At 36.0% G+C, this 23,900-nt stretch overlaps 1 protein-coding gene and 2 long non-coding RNA genes across 3 annotated transcripts in view; 2 read left to right on the forward strand and 1 right to left on the reverse strand.

Annotated features, from left to right (window-relative positions):
- Positions 1 to 23,900, forward strand: part of LOC135087027 (coiled-coil domain-containing protein AGAP005037) — a 195,184-nt gene that overhangs the window by 48,315 nt on the left and 122,969 nt on the right. The gene's annotated exons all lie outside the window — the stretch shown is intronic.
- Positions 10,520 to 11,521, forward strand: LOC135087191 (uncharacterized). The gene is made up of 2 exons (XR_010260703.1): positions 10,520 to 10,965; positions 11,334 to 11,521. It is a non-coding gene; the product is annotated as an uncharacterized LOC135087191 (long non-coding RNA).
- LOC135087190 (uncharacterized) lies at positions 11,512 to 11,855 on the reverse strand. The gene is made up of 2 exons (XR_010260702.1): positions 11,767 to 11,855; positions 11,512 to 11,689 (listed from the first exon to the last, which is right to left on the reverse strand). It is a non-coding gene; the product is annotated as an uncharacterized LOC135087190 (long non-coding RNA).

The following is a 23,900-nucleotide window of genomic DNA, read 5'->3' on the forward strand; positions in this document are numbered from 1 at the left end:
GGATACTCAGGTTTTTTTTAAACATAACTCTGACAGAATTTCCATCTCATCCGGTGAGGCGCGGTCGCATCCTTTTTGGAGAGGGTCACCAAAAATAGAATATGTCGTGTAAATTACATAGACTTTCTTACGATATACAATTTATTTACACATTTTAAAGCAAATGGAAGTTTTCAATTTGTTATTGGAAAATCGGGTGATAGTATTTGAGAGGTCTGGGGCTATCTCAAGATGGATATTTTGAAGAGCTGAACCTATCAGCCTCTTTTCTAATATGTTTGCTCTCTGATGTCTCACCGCTTATAAAAAGAGTTGCCAGAATGTTCAGCAATCTTTATATTTGGGTAGGATAATCGTTGTAAACTCCAATTTTAGAAATCGCAAACTTGGGAAATTTTGTGACAGTATTTTCTGTGAGCTCCCATTTCCACTTTTAAATATACTGTATGGCTAGAAAAGTGAAGTTTAAAAGAAAAATTTAGTTCCTCTGTAGTTGAAGTTCCCTTCCACCTTCAGCCTAATCATCAAAGTCAAAATTTCTTTATTTGCATATACTATTATTATAGTGCTTACAAATCGTCAAATATTTTGCTCTTAAGGAGCCTCTACATGTCTCATTATCTTTTTACCCTACCAGCGCTTTGAGACCAACATTTGGTAAGTGCTGAGAAGCGCCGCAACAAACTCAGTCACCACTGTCTGCAGGTTAATATAAATAAATAAAAAAGCAGTGGTAGGTACATTTGGTTCAGGAGCATTTCACTGAAAGGAGAATGGGCAAAATCGTATGGCGCTTGGTCTATCAGCGGCCAGGAACTATTTTTTGTTTTTTTGGTTTACTATCACCCTACAATCACTCTCAAAAAGTTTTATATCTGTAGTGTAATTTTAATGGAATTAAATACATTTTTATTTTAGATATGTAAGCCTGAGATTTAGCTTATTAATAACTAAGATTAAGTCTTAAAAATAAGGAAATAATATAAAATGACTTGTTTTCTTCAATACATACATTTATTTTCAAAAACTTCTCCAAAAATAGTTATAATGATAACGTCGTCAGAACTCAGTGCTATAATTACATTAATACATTATTTTAATATAGGTACATAGGCTATTTTATTATATTTATTTTATTCATCATGACGAGGATATTTTATTGCCGTCATCAGGACACACTGTACATTATTATACATTAATACATTTAAAGTACATAGGGTAGTCTTGTAAACGGTATAATGAGGTTTCGAAATACTTTTCAATACATAACTAATGTTAATAAGTATTTTATACATTGGGTATGCACATTTTCTTGCATTTATTATCTAAGTATTTTACCTATATGTATTTTTTTTTCTTAATGAGCTGCAATGTTACGTTCATAGTAAAAGTTAGTCCTTAGTAATAGTACTTTCATTAAATACCTATTTCGTTGTTGGCCGCTCATAGACCATTTTGCTCATTCTCCTTTACCACGCATTCTTGTATGGTGTATCTTCTTACAAAAATGGGTATACAAAATTGCGTGGTATATTAAACAAGGTAGTAACGTGCTAATATCTAGACTTACAGATTAAGACTAGTAAAAATGACTCGCATAAATATATTTGAATAACTTGGATTGACCAGTCCCCGAAAGCAGCGCCTGTTCACAGACATGACGAGTGAACTAGCCATCGCTTCACTCAACCATATTAGAGGGAATGTAACGAGTCGCTTCACTACGCCACCACCCCAGAGACATTTTAGTGAGAATGACAATTCCAAGTTATCTCTTTAAAAAAAAATCTAATAATAAAGCCAAGTAACAGTCCAGATTAATACACCAGGTGTGATGAAGGGCAAGAGCTTCCTCGTTGAGAATAAAAACATGTTCTGTCCAGTTATTGTCTCTAAATCTGTTCTGCGTAATGTAAATTTAGAGGATTCCCAATATTAATTTACTCTAAGAAAGTCAAAAACATGTAACGGAATCTCCGACTTACCACTTTAGTGGAGCGATTACAGGAAATAGTGGCTTATTGAGTACATGTTTTTTTGTATTATTATGAATGTTCAGGAAACTGCGCAGTTTTTAAAATGGTTTCGGACCTATGGAAGTTCTTTTTTTTTATTTAAACTTTTAAGTAGCACTTCCACCCCCATCACTAGCACTTCCACCCCCATCACTTAGATGGTTGGCAGTCCACAACAGTACGTTTCTCTAGAAACTTTCTGCCCCGTACAACCAAACTGTGGAATGGACTGTCGTCTGCGGTGTTTCCGGACGGATACGACCTGCAAGCTTTCAAGAGGAGAGCGTATCTTTACCTTAAAGGCCGGCAACGCACCTGTAACGCCCCTGGGTCTGCGGGTGTCTATGGGCGACGGTAATCACTTACCATCAGGTGATCCGTTTGCTCGTTTGCCTCCTATCACATAAAAAAAAAAAAAAGTTGAAAATTTGATACTGTTCTGTTAAAAGCATAATTTTAATGTTTCTAACATAACATTTGTATCTTGAATCAAAGATAGGAAGGTGATTATTTTTTTCAAACATCTGCAATTAATAACGAATCTGTCAAAAAAATAAATCTGAGGAAAGTCAACCCAAAAAAAGATAAAAAATAGGTCATAAAATTTTAAAATATCACACAATTAACTCTATCTCCTAAACTTAGCAAAATCGTAGAACATAGATGGGGGTGATTCAGATACATCTCGATGTAAGGAATCTAAATTTTCTTTTTAGACGTCACTTTTCTGGCCACCATGTATAGCTGTTATTCCGTAACGAGAGTGGCAGCAGGAATACTCAAGAAATGGGAATAACATTCTGATATTTTTTTCACATTAAGGAGATCTTCTTCTGTATATTTAGATTTTGGAATAAAAATACCTAATCCGTACACGTTCATTGTATGCGCAGAAAGTCGATACTGTAGGTCAGTAATTTATTTATCAGAGGATTATAAACGATGAATAGGCCTCCGAAAATACTTATTCAACGTCATTTCCTTTCCATAATTATTACGATTTTGGTTGGAGTCATGTGTGACCTTTCTCCTCAGACCGTGCTTCGATTTGAGGCTATCATTAATCTACGACTATATCATCGACATCTAGGTACTTGTTTAACAGTCTGCTCACATAAATAAATCATAATTCATAGAATCGTTACATAGAAACAGTTACTTTACACAGTAGTCATTCACTAATGATTCCTAAAAGAGAATAATATTCCTGCAACAACGTAGTCTCAATTAAACAAACGCCACTACTCTTCAAAGCAAACAAACTAACATCACCAACACAACAGTGAGACTGGAGAAAGTTCGTGAAAATATCAAACAAACAACATTTATGCTCGTAACTGCAGTGAATTCGTACCTTTAATGTGGACTGCGAATCTGAGCTTTTAACGTGCCCTCAAAATGCATACCGGGGTAAAAGTTTGAGCAATGGTTTGTATTTAATTTTTGATAAATTGCACCTTTATTTTCAGACGATGGCATGGTTTTTAAATGATGGTAAATTCACTCACATATTTCGGGGAAACTTTATCGATTAATTATTTGAATCTGTCACCTTACTTTGGTCAGAATTAGAACGTAATTTCTTCATTATTTTTACTGAAATAATAATCGCATTAAGAAGCTTCTTATTGCATCGATCAAGATCATGGTTTAACACGTCTATCAACTGCGTCTCACTATGCCTTTTGTGCCGAATAATCTCCATTCAAGGAAGTTTTGAAACTGAATATCGAAATATGCCGCGCTAACAACCACTGAAGCACTTCGTTATCAATTTGACACGTCCATCAACAAATTCTCAGTATGCCCTTGTTGTCAAATTGCCTCCATTGAAGAACTTTTATAAACCACACATCGAAATATGTGCCATGCTAACTACCACTGCAGCTTGTTATTGTGCCCTTCGTTATCAATTAGACACGTCCGTCAAACACGGTGAAAATATAGTCCCCATTCAAAAAGTTTCCAAAACCAAACATCGACATTCGACATAATATGCTGGTAACCTGCTACAGCAGCTTTGTTGCGCCAGGGGTAAACCATTGGAATAAGCCCTACTGTGGATTCCCTTCCATCCATTAGACACGTTTTAACTCGGCATACAAGAGTGAAACCAATAAGCACTAGGCAATTTGATAATATGTAACATTTGATAACATTTTTGTCATATAAATTGACTTCTCTGATTTGATTTGTGAGAATAAGAGATCCTAACATTGACCTTTGTTGGCGTTAGGACCTAACCTAATTATAAATGATCTACATTGAGTATTTCTCTAATAGATAATCCATTTTGATTATAAGAAAGTTACAGTATGCTCATTAAAAAAATGCATATTTGTAAGTCTGTCTGGCATTTTTTCATTAATAGAAAGATCTAACAAAATCTTTTGATCCCCTGATATTAACATAGTTTCAGAAGGTTGCGCAAAGTAGGTATTTCCTTGAAAAGAGCAATTACGGGATTCTCGTTAATAGAGGGGAATATTTTCCCACAAAAGGCTGCACTTGAAGAGATAGTATGTTCATTAAAAAATGCATATTTGTAAGTCTGTCTGGTATTTTTTCAGTAATAGAAAGATATTTTATGTCAAACAAAAATTTTTGATTCCCTGATATCAACATAGTTTCATAAGGTTGCGCAAAGTAGGTATTTCTTTGATAAGTGCAATTGCAGGATTCGTTAATAGAGGGAAATATTTTCTGCACAAAAGGCTGCACTTGCAGAGATAAATGGCGCACGTGGCAGAGCTACCCGCAACGATGCGTTGCGCAATCCAACAATTGTGGCGATTGACCCCCCCACCACCCACTCTTGATCCCGATTGGGCTAAAATTGTGTTGCACAAGTGATATCTGACAGATGCTTCGACCTTATTACAACGCTATAAGGTAGCTTACGTACCCAATCTTGTTTGCAAAGCCGATCAGGCAAAATCGAGCCCGGTAGTGGACGGGCTGATTCGTTTGCGTGCAATTCCCCGCCGGAGGTGCAACTTCCCAGAATAAGGCATTCGTCGAAATTGTAGCTCCATTTCTCAGAATCATATCGGTAATCATTTTATGTGTCGGTCTAGGTGCGATACATTGTTTATTTGTGGTGGTATTCTGTAAATTGGTTTTGGTCACAACAATTTGTCGAAACATTGAATTTATGAAAATTAAGTAATTTTTTTTTTTTTCAATTTATCTTGTAACTTAACAGTAGATTATCTTGTAACTTGGTTTAAGAAGTGTGATTGTCTACCCATGTGCGCACGTCTAATAGGTGAGCGCATACTGGCCACAGTAGATGAATCTACTAAATGAAGGTTGGCAGTATATTATCTCGGCAGTGCCTTAGTGGTAATATGCGCACACGCAGCTTGTAATTACTATTTTTTTTTATCTTTTACACGTTACATGATTCTTGCGACGACGATTGTCTTGACATTTAATTCTATCGAAAAAAGTTGCCCCTTCAAGCTTCGCGAATCGAGATAAAATAGGAATCAATTTGTGAGTGATTAAAACAATATTTTGTTTGACACTGAGTATTTTATTACTTTTTTCTTATTAAAACGCAAAAACGATTTCTATGATTAAAATAATAAATTCTTACGAGGACGAGTTCTATGTTGTGTAAACATTTTCAAAAGTACTTACGTAATATAATATTTTAAGTTATTTCTAAAGAAAGTTGCTCATCGTCCGGAGAAAAACTGTCGAATTAGTTTAGTTTTTCCTCACAATTATTTTAAATACAGTCTACCATTGTGTGTACAACTGTATCTGTATGCTGAGCTTTCTGTAACAGATCGATATCCACGTCAATGTAGATTTATCCAACCATTTTGCCCTCGAGAATAAACAATAAAATCAAAGCTTTGACTAACATAATTTACATAATAAATGCGCGAGAGCGTCTTTGACACCGCTCGCGTCAACATAATTTGCACCGCGGCTGCAAGTAAACGGAGATTAATGAGATTTCGAAGTGCATCGCTTAGGTTGTTATAAACTTTGTAAGAAGACATAACACTGTTAATTGATTATTCTGTGGTAAAATCAGTTAAAGAACGTTTTGAGTATGAGTACTTACGAGTGTTAGTAAAAATAGCTCTGTTTTCATATTTTTGGATCCTTATATCTTTTTTACAATACTAGCTCGAGCAACATTATAAGATGGATCGGAAAATATAAAAACACCGAAAAAGAGCATCACCCTTAAAGACCTTAAAAGTAGTTCAAACACTGAGTTTGCTACTGCGGCAGTAACACTCGGGGTGTGCTGTGCACAGTACGGGGCAGTAACTCTCATTGACTCTTCAACGTGTGAATTTTTAGATCATAATTAATCAGATATCAGCAAACAAACAATTGAACAAGTTTGCAAACAAAATGTTCATTAGTTGTTGGAAGGAAAATGGTCAATGATGATAGTTACATGTTTTTAATATTCTACGCGCATTGTTAGCTTAGGTATCGCTTATGAGAGGTGAAGTAGTAGGAGGACAGTTGCTGTTGCAGATGAAAACGAAATGGAAAAATGTTAGTATGATGAGTACGAGCATTTCGGATTGAGTACGTTTTTAGGATATATTTGTAATACATTTATTTGCTCGTGGCATGTCATTATTAATCATCGTATCGTTAATATTTACTGACAGGGTATAAAGTGAGCGAAACCCGCGCGTATCCGCTTTTATTTTCTGGTGTACTAATTGCGCCAGCCGTGAATTTCACGTATGGCTAACAATCATCTTTATCGTGAGGTACTCGTATTTTCCCCTCATTTCAAAAGGACTTACGACCTTGCAAAAGTGAGTTTCATTCCTGCGCAGTGCGCACGCAGGATCTGCCCCACCCTGAATACGCCCATATTGTTTGATCAAAGCTTATTTTAATCTACTATTAAATTGCAGATTATAGAAATTAATTCAGAATAAATAAATTCAAAATGCAACGCTGTACGGCAACGCCTTTGAAACTTTTAGTTAAACTAAAGTAATGCTACAGTCTCGTCGAAAATTGATCAAAAACATTACTTTCAGTCTATAAAGTTTGTTTACTGTTTAATTTGGGCCGTTTTTGGATGTTGTTTCCACCGTAATTGATATTTCGTTCTTATTACTAGTTGTCGTACAATATCGATAGTAGGTGTCGTTGATGTGAGAAAATATTCATGCGTTCATTACGTATTATAATCCTATATATAACTATTTGAAATGAAATGTGGATTATTGTCAGATTTATAATTGTTTAATAAATCAAATCATATCAATTATTTCAACTCAAAATTGTGTCGATAAGTAAAAATTGTAACTAGAGAAATGATTCAAGTAAGAAGTTAAGGTTTTTCAGTCAATTAAATCTGGTAATGTGCAAGATTTGCAACCAAGTTTTTTCGTGTCACTAAAATGTGGCCATGAAAGAAACGGCTATCGAGTATTTACAGTGTGCTTCAGAATGCTGGCGTTCATATGACGCGAATCACGCGTTGAACTCTAATACAGGCAGATAAGGTTCAATTCACATTGGATTTCATTTAAGAGACTCGACCAAAATGATTTTATGCAATACGACTGTCTTACAGCCTGTGAATGGATTATTGTTTACATTTCAGAATTCTTTTAATTAGTGAATAGCTGGGAGTTTTCTGGGTGTTTTACCGCGCGCAGTCGTCTCTCGCATAGAAATAACGTAAGGAACACTGGGCTCTGCGGCGCGACAGCCAGTCGACAGCCGACTTTCTGCGGCAACGGTTCCCATAGCGACAATACCAATTTTTTTTGTTTCTTTCAGTTACAACTACACCAACTAGTTTATGAATACCGGAATTGAATTAAAAATACATATCCAGAAAAAACTAATGTTAAGTGTACCGATGCAACCTATAATAGAACAGTAGCTTTTTTAAACTTTACCCGTTACACTAGTTTGATGAAATGTGACTCATGCGTGTTGTCGCAAGTGAAGTGTTAAAAAGAAGAAAATGTGCTGTGAGCGAATTTTGTAAATATGGTAAAATACGCGTGTGTTATCGATGTCAGTGCGAATATTGACTGAAAATGCTAAGTCGTTGGAAGAGCAAAGACAAGGCGGAAAAGTCCGGCAAGTCCTCCAATTCAAGCAGTAAAAAGAAAAGAAAAGGCAGAGAAAATGGTTAGTAATATAAATAAACTGTAAACTGTTATTTTAATCGTGCACGTTGTCAAATTAATGTGTTATGAAACTGTCCGGAATGGCTTAAATATGTGACATTTAACTCTAGGTGCACATACGCAAGTCTGGAGTTTCGCAAACAAATCCCGTAGCTGTTTCACGCTTTTACTGCATACGCCGCATGAATATCGCCGTAAATACTAGCTGACACGTTAATGCAGTAACACGTTAAATTTCCCTCCTGGTAGTCCTGGTTAACGCCTGTAACATACTGAATGTTGAAAATTATTTTGCCTCCTGCAAGTTCTATACGTATTCTATGCATGCTTTTTGTATTCCACCTAAATGTCACATGTAAATCTGATCATATTATTATAGGGATAATTTTGTATACTTTTATGAACACAAAAACATGTTTTGTTCTGGTAAACCGGTTCCAGGGAGCCGCGGCGTGATGTCATTCTGATACAATGACATTGGCGTGTCTATAAACCTCTTTACGGAAAACGAACGTTACTGGGCGGGCGGCGGGCGGCTAATCTAGAGTGCCTACTAGGGCGTATACAGGGTGAATTATTCAACTGTCATTTCGGGGTCGCTTCTGATAAACGAAGAAAATTGCGCAAAACTATTTTCAATAAGATAAATTTCATGTAAATAAGATAAAACTTGTAAAGTGTAATTCAATAGGCCCTATTGAATAGGGAATTGAAAAATAAGATAATTTTAGTTACTTTAGGTGGTAAGTCAATGAACGAAATCACACAAAGATACTCGCAGTCTTGAATTCACGATGTGTGGTATTCATTTGTGTAAGTAGAATCTAAGAAATAAAAAAACAACTAGGTACCTACACAAAATGAACGAATGGACTTTTATTTTTTTCGAAACTATTGAATCATGATCGTACAGTGATTGTAGATGTTTAAAATTCCGCTGGCATGTTAAATGTTCGGGTCAGAATTCAGTTGCACATGCATGCTTTTCACATAACCAGTAGGTATACTGTGTGGTATTGGCGTGTTATCTCATTTAAATATTCACCAGTTCATACACGATCGTTTATTAAGTAAAAATGAGCTTACTATTGCATACTTTTTTTTTACTTAAAAATATTTCAGGCACTCTATGAATAGGTACGAAGCACGAAATATCATTATTTTTTTTAAACCCGCAAAATGGCACCCTTCACAACTACCTAGGATATATCAGTGTTTACCTTGATTTCTGTCGGCTCTACATCGCACGAAATGTCGTGAGCTTTGGCCATTAGGCCTAAGCTTTATTTCGTTACGCCCCCTCTTTCTGCTCGGGCTGCTCTGCTATCCTAGGTCGACGTTAATGGCCATAATAAATAAATATAGCGACGACATCTGCTTAGTAAAAAATAAGGGGCGTTGGTGTACTGTAAGAGTACTTGAAGCATGCATAGGGTAAGGTGGTGCAAGAGTACGCACTTTTTAAATAAGACGTAATATCATAGTTATTAAAATGTACTTTATTAAACTGAAATTTTTATGCATCTCTTAAAAATCAACAGAATAATAATTGGCGTTTCATAAAAACAGGAAAATATATGTTATTAGCGCATAAGTCACACTGGTATAGTGCTCCATCCATATATGCAGTACTTTTTTCGTGCCACCATTCCTTGAACTCCGAGCACTCGATTCAGTCCTCTACAATGGGCTCTTTGTACTGGGTGGCGCAAAAGTAAAGACCCTATTTGGTTCAGCTATAACATTTTTTCTAAATTAGAAAACTAGATTTAGGTTTTTTTAAATGTATATTTGTGCCATTAAATTTCGTACCATTAGGATTTAAAGATCATGTCTTTTAAATGGTGACCTCCAGAGTTGATACACATTTGAGCCCTATTTATGACATTTTGCATAACTTGCCGTAACACTTCCTGCGATATGTTCGTTATTTCTTGACGAATGTTTTCTTTTAGAGCTGCGAGAGTCTGTGGCTTGTTCACATACACCCGAGATTTCAAAAAACCCCAAAGAAAGAAGTCTGGACTGGTCAGATCGGGTGATCTTGCAGGCCAAGGCAAATCGCCAAAACGAGAGATAACTCGGCCTGGAAAAGCGTCCGTAAGAACATTGACACAATTATTCCACGTTCTTGGGGAGTAAAACGGTCCATGTTTATTTTCAGTGTATTTTACATTTGTTCACTACACAATTTTCAACAAAAAAATGACAGAAAATGTCATATAAAAAAAAAAAAGTATTTTCTTTAGTGCCAGTACTTTTGCGCCACCCAGTATAATTCCTGACATCCGCCACATCTCCACATCTTACGTTTTGCTTTTAAACTCTTTTGTCTTCTTACGCCCGATTTCAATAATCGATCTTTCGTCAAATCCAGATTGAAATATGACAGTTAATGTCATATTTCAATCTGGATTGGTGTTACCTGCTTTCCAATAATGTATCCACGACTAGAGATTGCAATCTGCGCTGGCAATCTATCTATGGGAGGGTCAGATCAGAAAACGGATAGACCCTCCATATGAAAATGACAGTTTTGTGGTTTCCTATATCCTATCCGCCGATTTTGACGTTTGCTTTGATAGGTGTTGTCATCCAAATTTGCAATCCTAAACATTTCTAGGATTTGTTACAAAAAATATCTATTTTCTTCCAAATGTGGAAGAATATTACTGTACTATAGGACTTTTTGTGAAAGATGACGTCGGCGAATTGTTCTCACGCTCCAGGAGCAGTGATAGCAGTGATTTGGAGGACCTCATGATCATCAAATGATCATGTCGAGTTCGCGCTCGGAATTTCTGTAGGTAGGTACCTACCTACGTGATTGTATAATGAATAATTAGAAGATCCGCAGGCATACACAGCCCACAGAATTGCTAAAATCAAGTGGAAGCAGGCGAGGCACATAGCTCGCAGAGTTGATGGCCGCTGTGGCAGAAAAGTTTTCAAGCGGTGACCACAGGCCGGAAGACGTAGTGTGAGCAAGAAGCCCATTATGAGGACCGCCGATCTGGTGAAGGTCGCGGGAAGTGCCTAGATGCGGGCAACGCAGGACCGGGGTAATCGTTGGGGGAGGCTTTTGTCTAGAAGTTGACGTCATTTGGCTGATACGAACCATGTAGGTACTATGTGCTTTGATAACTAGATAATTATAGAGTTTTTCTAATTTCAGAACATTTGGAGTTTGGGAACGAACTCTATCTGCAGAATTATGAGAATTAAAGAAGTTCCTTCAGAAAGGTGCCAGCTGGGGACAATATTGTGGAAAGGTGGCCTGAAGACATTGCTCAAAGGACAGACCTGACAAATAATTATTTTAGAAAGGTTTTGATAAATAAAACATTTTTCCATATACTTAAAGGTTTCTTTTATTAATATTAAGTTTCTTCACCGTTATTATCACTGTTATCACCACCAAATGGTACTTCAAAGCTGCTGGCCGCGCTTCCCAGCAAACTTATGATACACTCAAAAGTTCCGTTTCGAGGCATTTTCGAGGTATAAATATTCACCAGCTCCGCCACCAGTCTGTAATGAAAATTTGAGGGTAAAATAAATATATTACAGCACTAACTATGCTTCAACAGGTTATTCATAAAACTCACCAATTCCTTGTCCATTGCAATATTTTATTTAATTTAGAATTATTTTACAATATTTATCGACTTCACTTTGACGTTGACTGATGGATGAAAACAAAACTGACAATTTTAATTTTTTGAAGGAAAACGCAAAGACATTCTGTGAAGCCTTCAGCTTTTATACAATTAATTTAAAATAAGTACTATCTTCGACGTATTTCCATTTTTTTGCTGTTTAAATAGTTTAATATCTTTATATTTTGACCTATTTTATTTTATTTCGCCTGTCCACAGCGCATAATTTAATTAAGTTTATACGAGTAAAACGTAATTTGCGTAGAACTGAACTTCCGAGAGGGAAAAGATTGCTGGGTTATCCGAACAGAACAAAGGATTGCGGCTCTTGAGATACATTATTGGAAAGCAGATAGGAGACCAATCTACAGATTGGTTTCTTAGATTAAGATTTGAAGATTGCTAAAATCTGTGGATTGAAGATCGAATATTGAAATCGGGCGTTAGTCTTTTCATTCGGTTTTAATGTTTTCCGATATACGGTCTCAAAGCTAATTGATAATTGGATTTTGAACTTTAAGGTACAAAATCAGTTGAGATTTTCTGGTAGATTGGTGTGCTGACGACAATACAATAAATACGACTAGATTTTCTAAATTTTTGTGAATTTTCGTTTCTTAGAAGTCTTTTTCGTTGTTTGTTCTGATGAAAAATCTAAAACAAGACGTAACTTCACTTCACCAAAACTAAGATAACCATCATTTTGGGCAATGACTTAAAAATATTAACTAGTGTTTATAGATAAACTTTTTATACTAATATTTTTAGATTAATTATTTTATAAAATAATGAGGTTTGTGTATCAGCGAAAAGAAGTAATTCACACTATAATTATTTTTTTTTCACTTAAAATTTTTTGATATCATATTAACCCTAGTATTGTACCCATAAGGACGCAAATCGAAAGATTGTAGCCTGGAGCAGCCGCATGCAACTATTGCAACGTCTACACCACCACGTGAGTGGCGGCAGACTAACGCAATACTGTTGTACCCTCTCCCCTCATCTTTCAGAAACGTGGAGCCGCAAAATAAAAGTATAGACACATCGCCATGTGGCATGTTTCGCATGCACAAGGCATGCCACTCAACAATGTGAATATAACCTAATATAATTATTTGTATTATAATTATTAATCAACTATTTTATTCTATTTCTTTTTTGTGCTAGTGCGGGTCTAGTATTATGGCTCGAATGGTCTTTAACACCTGTTGAGGACAGTGAGGGATCAGAGGTTTGGCCGTGCAAAAGAGTGAAAAATATCAGAAAATATCCAAGTAAACTTCGCGTTTATTTCGTAACGTTGTTTACACAACACAGCAGTCAAAAACAGAATTCAAAAAATAAAATAAAAAATATAAAAAACAAAGATGTTCGGTTTGCCACAACACCTATCGAGCTTTTTTTTTCAAGGAATTGGTCTGATGTGTCTTTATACTCGTAGTTCATGTCTTTAAAATAACTATTTCATTTATACAAAACTTCTTTTACTTGACTATTTAACGTTTTCGTTTATTTGTGTTTCATCCTAAGCCTCGCGAGATCTACTAATATAAGATAAAAACATTAAATTGCACGGAAGTAGCTTTTCTTATAATACGGCAAAAAATAATGTTGTTTTCGTAAAAGAAAAAATACTCGAGTGTTAGTCTCAGTATATCAATCAAACAACATGTTATGAATGATTTTTTCCTGTGAAAAATTCCCGAAAAACATTCCCTATTTTAAAGGTATTATTTGTTTATCTCAATCAGAATTTCACGTATATTTGCCAATGCTGATTTTTCTCCGAAACTGGACAGCTTCAATTCAATTAGGCCCGTGTCGTATTTCGTTTATCCAATACTTTGTAAAATTTCACGCTCTTTATCTTTTGATGCCATGTCATTTAATGAATAGGTAATCCCACGAATGCAAAATGGTTAATTGCATTCGTAATTACGTGAATTGCTTTTTGAATGCAATGAAATTAATTTCCTTTCAGTTTGATTGCATTCAATTCCTTTCTGGTTTTTTCCTCGCGATTCATGATGAAGAATTTATTGAAAATACGATAGGTGAGTCTTTCAATAACAGAGAATACAAAATTAATTGACCACTACCTACTTACGGGTTTCACTTAGGAGGTTATAGCTAAGGTGTGGAAAAAAAATTGTTGAAGTGTTCTATACTACATGCCTTGATTTCTGCATTTTCGAATTGTGCTGCGAAGTCATCTGTAATTAATTTCCGATATACCTTTAATAAAGCGTACTATTTTGCCGAAATATTTTTTATCGCAGGTTTTTAATTAATTACTATTAAATAGATAAAGTTATAATATTATACATAGAAATAAACTACCTACATGGACTAAATATTTACAAATAAAAAATATGTCCCAAATCGTTGTCCAAGCAACGCGACATGGTGCCCAGAATGCTGGCTGCATTTCCGCGCTGAATGACCAAACTGATTCTTTGACCAAGAACCGCAACCGCTTGGCTAATACCCTGTACAGCTGTCCCTGTGAGCACTTGGTCCCCACGGACCTAGCGTCTCGACCCCAAATGGCTCACATGTTTGAGCCATTTGGGGAGGTACTACTAAGAGCTACATATTTGCGCCGCTTGAGGGATTCCGCTGATGCAGCAGCAGTACCAGCCCCAGACGAGGTTTGTGGAAGATGAGACGGTGCCAGTGTGTTTACGCAGGTGGCATCCCACACTAGTGGCCGTCCCATCTTCCATGGAACCATCAGGTCTCTTACCATCACTCCGAACCAGGTCATTTGGTTTAAGAATGGCCGGTACGGAAGCGCTAGCAAGAGACCTGCGTATGATGTCAATAAGGCTGGCGTGACGGGAAAATCTCTCGGCACTTCTGCTGCATAACAGTCCGTGATGACTAAGGGAGTCAACCATGTCACCGCAGGGACAGCGATGAGGGACAATACATGGTGCCCCCAAACGAAGCGAAACTGCTAAGTTAAAAGTGGTATTTTCTAAAAGCGTGCCAATATGAGTAGAAGGTAGGGAGTGAAGCCAAAGACCTGATTCCCACTCGGCTACAGCCAGAAGACGAGCTCGATCTGCAGAACTGGTAGACGTGTTTAATAAGTTATTCCGTACAAGTCTGCAGATCGGCTCGTCCCACTGCCTTTGTGAGATGAGAGACAACGGCAAGTTTTCAGAGCTTAACTGCCTCCAAGCGCGAAATGCCTTCGGCTAGGTGGATGGTAGTTGAGTCAGAACACTTACTCAGTATTTTTGAAACCAATCCACTGGTGCTATGAGCCGAAGACAAAAAAGCCGGTAGAGCAACACTGGAAATTTTGCGATTACCCAAACCTCCAAACCTAATAGGTAGAGAAGCTTGGGTCCATGATCGATCATCTAAAGGAATATTTAAAACGGAGGAAATGATTTGTTTTATAGAGTCATCTAATTTGGCTGTTAAGCAAGGGTATTTCCAAAAATGTGAAGAACGAATGCAATATGTGAATTTAGGGACAAAAAGACAAAACAGGATATACCTAGTACAGTCAATTAATCATTATAGATGGAAATCCATGAAACACAATTTCTGACTTCGGGACTTTACTTAGACTAGTTAGGAGGTGAACATAGCAAAAGTCCCCGCCCCTAGCCCTTGAGCCGGCGGGGAGAGGGGGGTTTAATCGGTTTTTCGCTTAATCCTCGGAAACTATGCGTCCTAGTGACATGACTACTATGAATCAAAAAAAGATTATTCAATTTGCTACAGGTGAGATAGTCAAGTTTTTCTATATCTTGTATAGTTTTCGCTGCATCTGCTCTAGAAGGTCTGTAATATTGGAAATTTTATTTTTGTCTTACATGATCCCATCACGAGAAAATCGACTAAATCAACATTGAGCAAACATTCTAGACATGCGGAAGCATGTTAAGCCTATTTCCAGGGAGGGGACTGCACCGTGCGTCTATTCAGACGAACCAATAGGTGCCACTTTTGACCCCTCATCACCCAAAAACTACAGTGCATTAACACTTCAAAGGCTCATGTGTTGAGTCTTGCTGGATAAACATGAGCTTCAAATGGCACTGCCAGATTTTGTATGGAAGGTGGCGTCTTTTTTTTTTCGCGCGGCCATCGACCAAACTTTGTTTTTTTGATTACAAAATAGTGTAATAAACCAAACTTACTAGGTATGACATGTGTACCTCTAAACTCAGTCTGAACTGAGTTACAAGCATTAGAAGTTTAATGATTTACATACTAGGTTTGCTTTTTGCGCGCAAGTTTTGTAAGAAATTGCAACAAAATATTGCGATATTTTCTTATTGCGCTGATTCTACTCCACACCGATGTCTGGAGCCTTTAATGGATGGTATTGTTTGTTTACACATACAATGTCACTATTTTGTTGCAATTTCTTACAAAACTTGCGCGCAAAAAGCAAATCTAGTATGTAAATCATCAAACTTCTGATGCTCGTAACTCAATTCAGACTGAGTTTAGAGGTATACATGTCATAGTAAGTTTCGTTTATTACACTATTTTGTATCCAAAAAACATGGTTTGGTCGATGGCCGCGCGAAAAAAAAAGACGCCAATTTCTGGCATTGTCTTTTCATAAATATACCTCAAACAGTTCTTTAGGTATTGACGTCCATAGTAGTCATGACACTAGGACGCATAGTTTCCGAGGATTAAGCGAAAAACCGAAAAGTGGTACCTTTAAACCCCCCTCTCCCCGCCGGATTAAGGACTAAGGGCGGGGACTTTTGTTATGTTCACCTCCTAACTAGTCTAAATAAAGTCCCGAGGGCAGAAATTGTGTTCCACGGATTTCTCTCTACACCGTCGTTAAAGCATTCATTGACTGAACTAATAATTGTGCACGCCATTGTGTGTTAATTTTAAGTAAACGGTTCGAAACATTTTCAAAGCTCTGTAATTTTTCGTCTGTAAAAGAAGCAAACGATTCCTCCATTATAGGAGACCCAAGGAGGCGAAGCGAATCTCTTTTAATAATTTTTATATTGGGAGCTATGGAATAAAAATTCGAAATGACACTCTCTGAATTAGGACAGGAGTCACCTGACTCCATTTTGTACCTACAAACAATTCACATTTTGAAAAACTTAAATCTAAGCCGGTTTTTTTAAAGTTTTGTGTTAGCATATTCAAATCGGCCAAAACTGTATTAGGGTCTCCTCCAAAGGCCCCGTCGTCTAAATACCACATATTTAATTTGGAATTTAGTAAGGTTATGAAAGGATGAATTGATAAGCCAAAAATAGCTGGACCAAGAGGGTCACCTTGCTGACACCCAAGAGCAGACTCAATGATATTATCCTTATATAATAGTTTGTTTGGGGTGCTATAGCATTGCCAAAGGAAAGGATAAATCATTGGAGCCTTAGTTTTTATTTGTGTCAGCAAGACTGAAATAAAAACCTATCCACTGAATTAAAAGCATTTTTAACATCCACTTTCAGCAGGACGTCGCTGGGATTACTATACAAAAAAGAGCGCATTGAATGGATGGCGGCTTCGCAACCGCCTTTTATACCAAAACCTAACTGGACAGGTTCAAAATAAGCTGCAAGGCTATCGGAAACAGCCCTACAGCAAATTTTGGCGGCTAGTCGTCTCAGAATTGAGCCAACGGCAATGGGTCGAATGTCATCATCCTTTTTTTTTGAGGGCACAGAGATTGGCTCCATAAAAAATATTTATAAATTGAGGGTTCAACTCCTTCAGGAGAATAGTACCGGCTTCGCCACAGTTAGCACTTACTAGGTCTTTGAGATGGTGTGGAGTAAGGTCATCCAAGCCGCCCGCAGAACTTTCACTAGGTATTAGAAGAACGGGAGCTAGGTATGGAAATGATAGGCTTGCCACGGTGCACTACAATTTTGCTTAATTCTGTTTGTCAATGATTGATAGTTGTTTGGTTTAGTTTTTATGTGTAAAACTCTATAAGAAAAAGTAAACAAATAGGAACTCTAACATTTAACGAAGGTACCTACTGTTTCAAAAAGAGTAGAATACCCTGTTGTATTAGGACCTTATTGGTTAAAATAAAATAAAAAAACATGATCGCTTAAATTGTTTAAGTGCAAAAAATTACTCTATTACAAGAAATTTAATTCAACGTATTGCTTCAGTTCATAGCAGGAACGATTAATACTAGAGTTCAATAAATAATAATATTGTGGAATTATTTTGGGGGATGATGGAAAATGCCCTGTTCTTATGAGATAGGTTTGACGTGAGCACAGCGCGGCTATTCATACGATTTGACAGCTCAAGCGCGCCAGTGTGCATATTTTAATATATTAATGTAGTAGGACATTTAAGGTAAAACATTTAACTTGAGATAGTCCTTAAATAAACTTTACGTATCTGTATTATCCAACCATATAAAACAAAGAAAACTGTGAGACTCTTCACGACTGTGCTAAAATTGTGTTTGTGTTGTGCTGTTTATGCTTGAATTGAATCGGCGTTTTCCGTTACAGTTTTCCGGTACGTAAACCAGCATACCTGACCTAAGAGTGAACCTTTTTTTCTGTGCTTTATCTGCGATCAGTCTCACGACTATGAGCGGATGAGTTATAGAGTCCTTTGGATGTTGTCTTCTCCATTGAGAAAAATAATCATTTACATATCCCTACATCCTCTATTGCAGATTTAGGATGTCATGACTCTTGAAGCGTTTGCTATAGCTTTGTTTCAGCAATAACGTAAATTTCCAGGTTCATTTCTTCCGACAGTACCTACCTATCACAAAACTCATTATATTGCTAATGTTGAAAATACGCAAACATAGAGTTCAATATTTACTGAGAAATCGCATTTAATAAATGTGATTAAAAGTCGGAGTTTATTTCGCTTTTCGCAAACCCTTCAATTTTGGTTAATAATTTGCCTGCTGCTGCTGGTAATTAACCAGCAAACATATGAAACGGCCAAATTTATTTTAATAAGGAACATTTTCGTGTTGTAAATTACGCGCAATAATTTTAAAACCTTCGTAAAATTTACCTAACATTTTAATGTACCTACCTAATATTCCTACATTATTCTTAGACAAAAATCTGAAATATTGAAAATTTTAACTATCTGAAAAATAATCTGTAGAAAGCAAATATTAGTTTAGGGCACTATTATTTTAAAATAAAACGTGAACGTGAACTTTGTTAAGTATTATTTTGCAGTATTAAGCGATGATAAACATTAATTACTTATATTTTTAAAATACGTATTCCATCATACCAGAACTAGCTGACTATATAATAATGATACATAATAAATGATCTGAACCAATTAAGAATAATAATAAACATGTCTTGTCTTTGTATCAGATCATGCGACAATTTATGTGCCCGTAACTGGAATAACTCAATAAAATAACTTGGTATTCTCAGCCAATATACAAATATTCCAAATAATATTACGTGTACTTCGGTAAACCCACCTCAATTAAATGGTAGAGTCTAGGTGACTTGGTATGTTTTTCAAGTTTTCTTTAAAGCAAGATGTTAACGTACGCATAATTAAGGCTTCAAAACATGCCCAAAAAGCCTCGATTTCAGTATTCATATTAAAAGATTCAAATTGACATACGTTGCTTCTACGAGTAGGTATACATATTTTGTGCTGTGGAACGGTTCCATATTATTTCATTGTTTTTGACAGCACTAATTAGCAATTCCGAATCAATTTGTTCGGAACTCATTATGTGTGCGTGAGCGTTCTTTGCTCCTGGACTACTGACAGTTGACCTTCAAAATGGCGGAGGCGGCTAGCCGGCAGGTGGCGACAGCCGCGAACGCGTCGACAGCACGGCGGCGGCATGTCGACAGCTAGCCGTCGCCTTCTGACGTCAACTGCAGTTACATGCGTCGACAGAAAATTGCTGTTCGTGTGGAAGAACCCTTAAATGTAGCTTAGTATGATCTCCTAAGTTAGGGTAACGATGTCAAAGGCGACTATTTACGCTTCCATTAGCGCCAAACGCCGAGGTACTTGTGATTTAACTGCCCGGATTAATCCTGGGATCAATCTGTAAGGTCAATTGAGTATTGACGTCGCTCTACGACAATATAGGTTTTGGGTTTTGGCCTTTAAAATCATAAAATTAAGATTTTAAACTCTTCTACCAGACGAATTCAGTTGTACCTATTAACAAATACAATCAAGAAGCTCTTATTTTCAAAGCCCAAATAAAAGGATTTTTTGTCATTAAAATTGCTTCCTCTTGTAGCTATTACAATGTCTTTAGTAGTTCACAAGATTCGACGTTGACAATATTTGATAAGCTTCTTTCGATATAAATGAAAATTAATCTTATTCGCATCCCAGGCGGTGTGCCCTTCTACATCTAGTCGTTCCACAATATGGCGTTAATGCAGACAACAACTTATTACTTGGAAACTGAAACCCGAGCGATCGCTTAGTATCTAATGCAATTAATTAATTAGTTGCGGCAGCAGTCGCTGTGGCAGTCAGCTCAATACAGATTTCACACGTTTGTACACATATGTGATTGCTATCTGCTGTTTTGCTTATGGTAGGTTAAGTTAAGAGATCATGTATGCTGATTATTGTTTTCTTTGTTTGCTGATTATTGTTTTCTTTGTTTGCAGGCATCCTAATTCTTTTATTTTAATAAGAAAGCATGTCAGTAGATAAGCTAACAAAGAGGCTCAAATAATTACAATAGGTGAAAAGGTCGATGAAATTGTCTGTATTAATGAGATTTTATGAGATTTATCAAGACACTAGGGGAACCTGTTGTACTTAGGCTTAGGCCAGTTTTCTGGATTTTGATTTTAAAAAAATAACGGTTCTAGTCAAGCTTGTATAGTGTGTATGTATGTAAAGATCATTTAATTAACTACATAATTCATTGATAAAATTGTTCCTGAATAAGCGCAGCCAGCTCCTGCCATTTTTTAGAGTCCCATGATAAAGGGCATTTTATTTTATTAGCCTTTGCGAACTGGTATGCCAGTACTTTCACGTCTTTTAAAGTCAAGCCAAACTGAAGGTTTGCTGCATCTTTGATGTAGTCCACTAGCATTTTCTCTTCCTCTTCATTGAAAACTTTTTTGACTGCCAGATTATCTCGTAAATCTTGCACAAAGGAGCCTTCTTTCATCATGTGGCGGTAGTACCGTCTCAAAGTGGTTCGAGGAATGCGAAAATGTACAGAAGCATCATGAAGCGTAAATTTCTTCGCCTTCACTAATTTAACAGCATTTTCAATTTTTTTTTGTGTCAAGCACAGGTCGCTTAATATTTTCCTTGCTTCGCGGCATTGTACATACTTATAACGAAATATTTTTTTTTATTACAGTAAAAACGTATGCATTGTTGGCCGTATTAGTGACCAAAACGATGTACCTTGGCCAGTGACCGAGGTACATCGCTAGTTGGGTGGCCAAGGTACAACATTGCGACAACTTCACTCAATAAGCCTAATAAACCCACTTCAGATTGAGGTTAGGATCTGACACTCATATCGTCCAGTAGCTGGATAAACAAAGATTATATTGTAACTAGGTATAATGAAATTTTAAAATAATGAAACGTAAGCAAATCATATTATAATCACTAATTTGTAGGCAATCAATGATATTATAATATCATTGTAGGCAATGGAATTATTTTCACACAATAATACAACGAAAATCGTATTTATAGCAATGCAGAGTATCAATTGGCATACTTATTAATCGTATGCACAAAAAAGAGAATATATCAAAAACAATAAAAAAATGGTCATTTGTGGACAAACAAAAGGTACATTACGTTACTTTTACGATTCATGGATAATTGAGAATGGTACATGCTTGTTTAGCGTTCGTAAACAGAACTGACCACAATATTTGGGTACAGGCAGCCTGTTATTTGGAAGCTTGCAAATTAAATTATTTGTGTTGATTGATTTTCATTAGTGTAATCTACTCGTGCTAATGTCCTCTTTAATGTAGTCCATTAATTAAGAAGTGTTTATTACATATTCGGTGTTTTAAACGCTTTGGTTATTTCAGTGGGCAATACGATGTGGTCATCGATTTAGAACAGCTCATTTTACTTAAAACAAATATTTTTTAAATAAATGTGACAACACATAAAAGCACTTACGTACCTGTAAGATGCTGACTTGTTTTTCTCAATTTATCTCTAAAACTTTTTGCTACTTACTACTTATCTGACACATGATTTTTTGTCTAGTTTACCTTTCCCTTATTTCGCTGTTTATGTTCTGGAAGCGTCTACGATTCATTGGCATCAATTTTGAAAGGTCGAAACGGTAAATGATAAAGCAACGCTTTCAATCAAATCCTTTGATGGCAGTATTCCCTGAATACGAGTTTCCTCTTATTGTAAATTATGCCGAAAAGGATTTCGTCTCGAAAGCATCTCTTCCCCCAATTAGCAACTACGTGCTCGTATTATTGTTTTACAGGTCCCTCATAAATATTGTAATAACATAATACGCGTGGACATAAAAATCCAACTTCTACAGGGTGGAAACGATAAGTGATCTCACTCGATTATTTCTAAACTATAAGGGAGAGGGGGGCAGCTTTGAACAATTTTCATAGTTTATTAAATATCTTCTAAATTTGACTGATTTCATAAATTTTTTCTTCCTAGATAGAGGTCATGGTTATCACACAACAAAATAATGATGTTCTTCTTAATTGTTCATGAACGCTTATTAAGATATTTAGATTTTTGCACAGACCTGTAAATGTTCAAAACTGCCCCGTAGTCGGCAGCCTTGAACACGCTTGGGGCAGTTTTGAATTAGTATTTTTTTCAATGAAATAAAACTGAATATTTTGAAGTGTATTTTTTAAATAATTAATAAACAAAATTCTAAATGATCAGTGTCATTTGGGATCAATTTAACATGTTTATTTTATTTTAAATCACTCTGTACAAAGTAACCCAAAACTTAGGGATATTATTAAAAAAAAGTAAATATAAGATATATCAATTAACTAAATACTAATAAACTTTCTGTTTAATGACACATCAAAGACAAAACTGCATAATTTTAAAAATATCAATCATCTACTAAAACTAGCTTTAGCCCGGACTTCACCCAGCTTGAAATTTTATCTGTTACAGTAAAGCAATCTGCTTATTTTTTATGAAAGAACCTTCTACGAAGTATTAGAAAACTTAAAAAGTTTCATAATACCACTGAAAAAAGAAAATTGATAAAGTTCAAAGGTGCCCCAACCATTTCGTTCAAAGCTGCCCCATGGGTATATTTCCAGAAAAAAACATAAATTTCATAACGGAACATACTTTTATGTTGCAATTTCTTATCAAATATTCATTGAAACTATTTAAACTTCCATATAGTACACAAACCACTCAATATTTTATAAAACTACGTCCACAAAAACCTTAGAACCAAAATAAAAAAGTGCGAAACTGGCAGTCAAAAACAAAAAAGCACTTTTACCGGTTAACCTACAGTTAAATATTAAAAATGAGATGTGACAGCTATGCGCATCAGTGTTGGCAATATAAATTATGATTTATACCATTGTAGCCTAAACCAGTGATTTTTAAATTCATTTGTTCTAAGCTGCCCCTGTCCAAAGCTGCCCCCCTCTCCCCTACAAGATATCGAAAAACTGATTACTGATCCTGAAAGTGCTTCAGGAGTTCTTTTAAACGATATCAGTAATATGTTACAGAATTAACTGGATCCATCCGAAAATTCAATGTTTTCAGCCTCCATACTAAATGTATGCCACTATGCCAGCCACACAATATTAGAAGTGTTTTTATTTTTATTTTTAACAATAAACACTTAAAATTAACTCGTAAATTGCATTCTTATTTAAAATTATTCATGGAAAACATTGGTTTTAGGCTTTACTTGCTATAATATTATCAAGACATGAGTGCCATGACTGTGGCAGTAGGTACTAAATGTATGGAAGCTGGTAACATTGAATTTTCTGATAAATCCAGTTTATTTTATAACTTATTATTGGTACCGTTAGACACAGCTCGAGAAGCACCTTCAGGATCAGTAACCAGTTTTTGGATATCTTGTAGTTTCTAATATTTTATAA

The sequence above is a fragment of the Ostrinia nubilalis genome, chromosome Z (assembly GCF_963855985.1).
Source record: "Ostrinia nubilalis chromosome Z, ilOstNubi1.1, whole genome shotgun sequence".
In the NCBI taxonomy this organism is placed as follows: domain Eukaryota; kingdom Metazoa; phylum Arthropoda; class Insecta; order Lepidoptera; family Crambidae; genus Ostrinia; species Ostrinia nubilalis.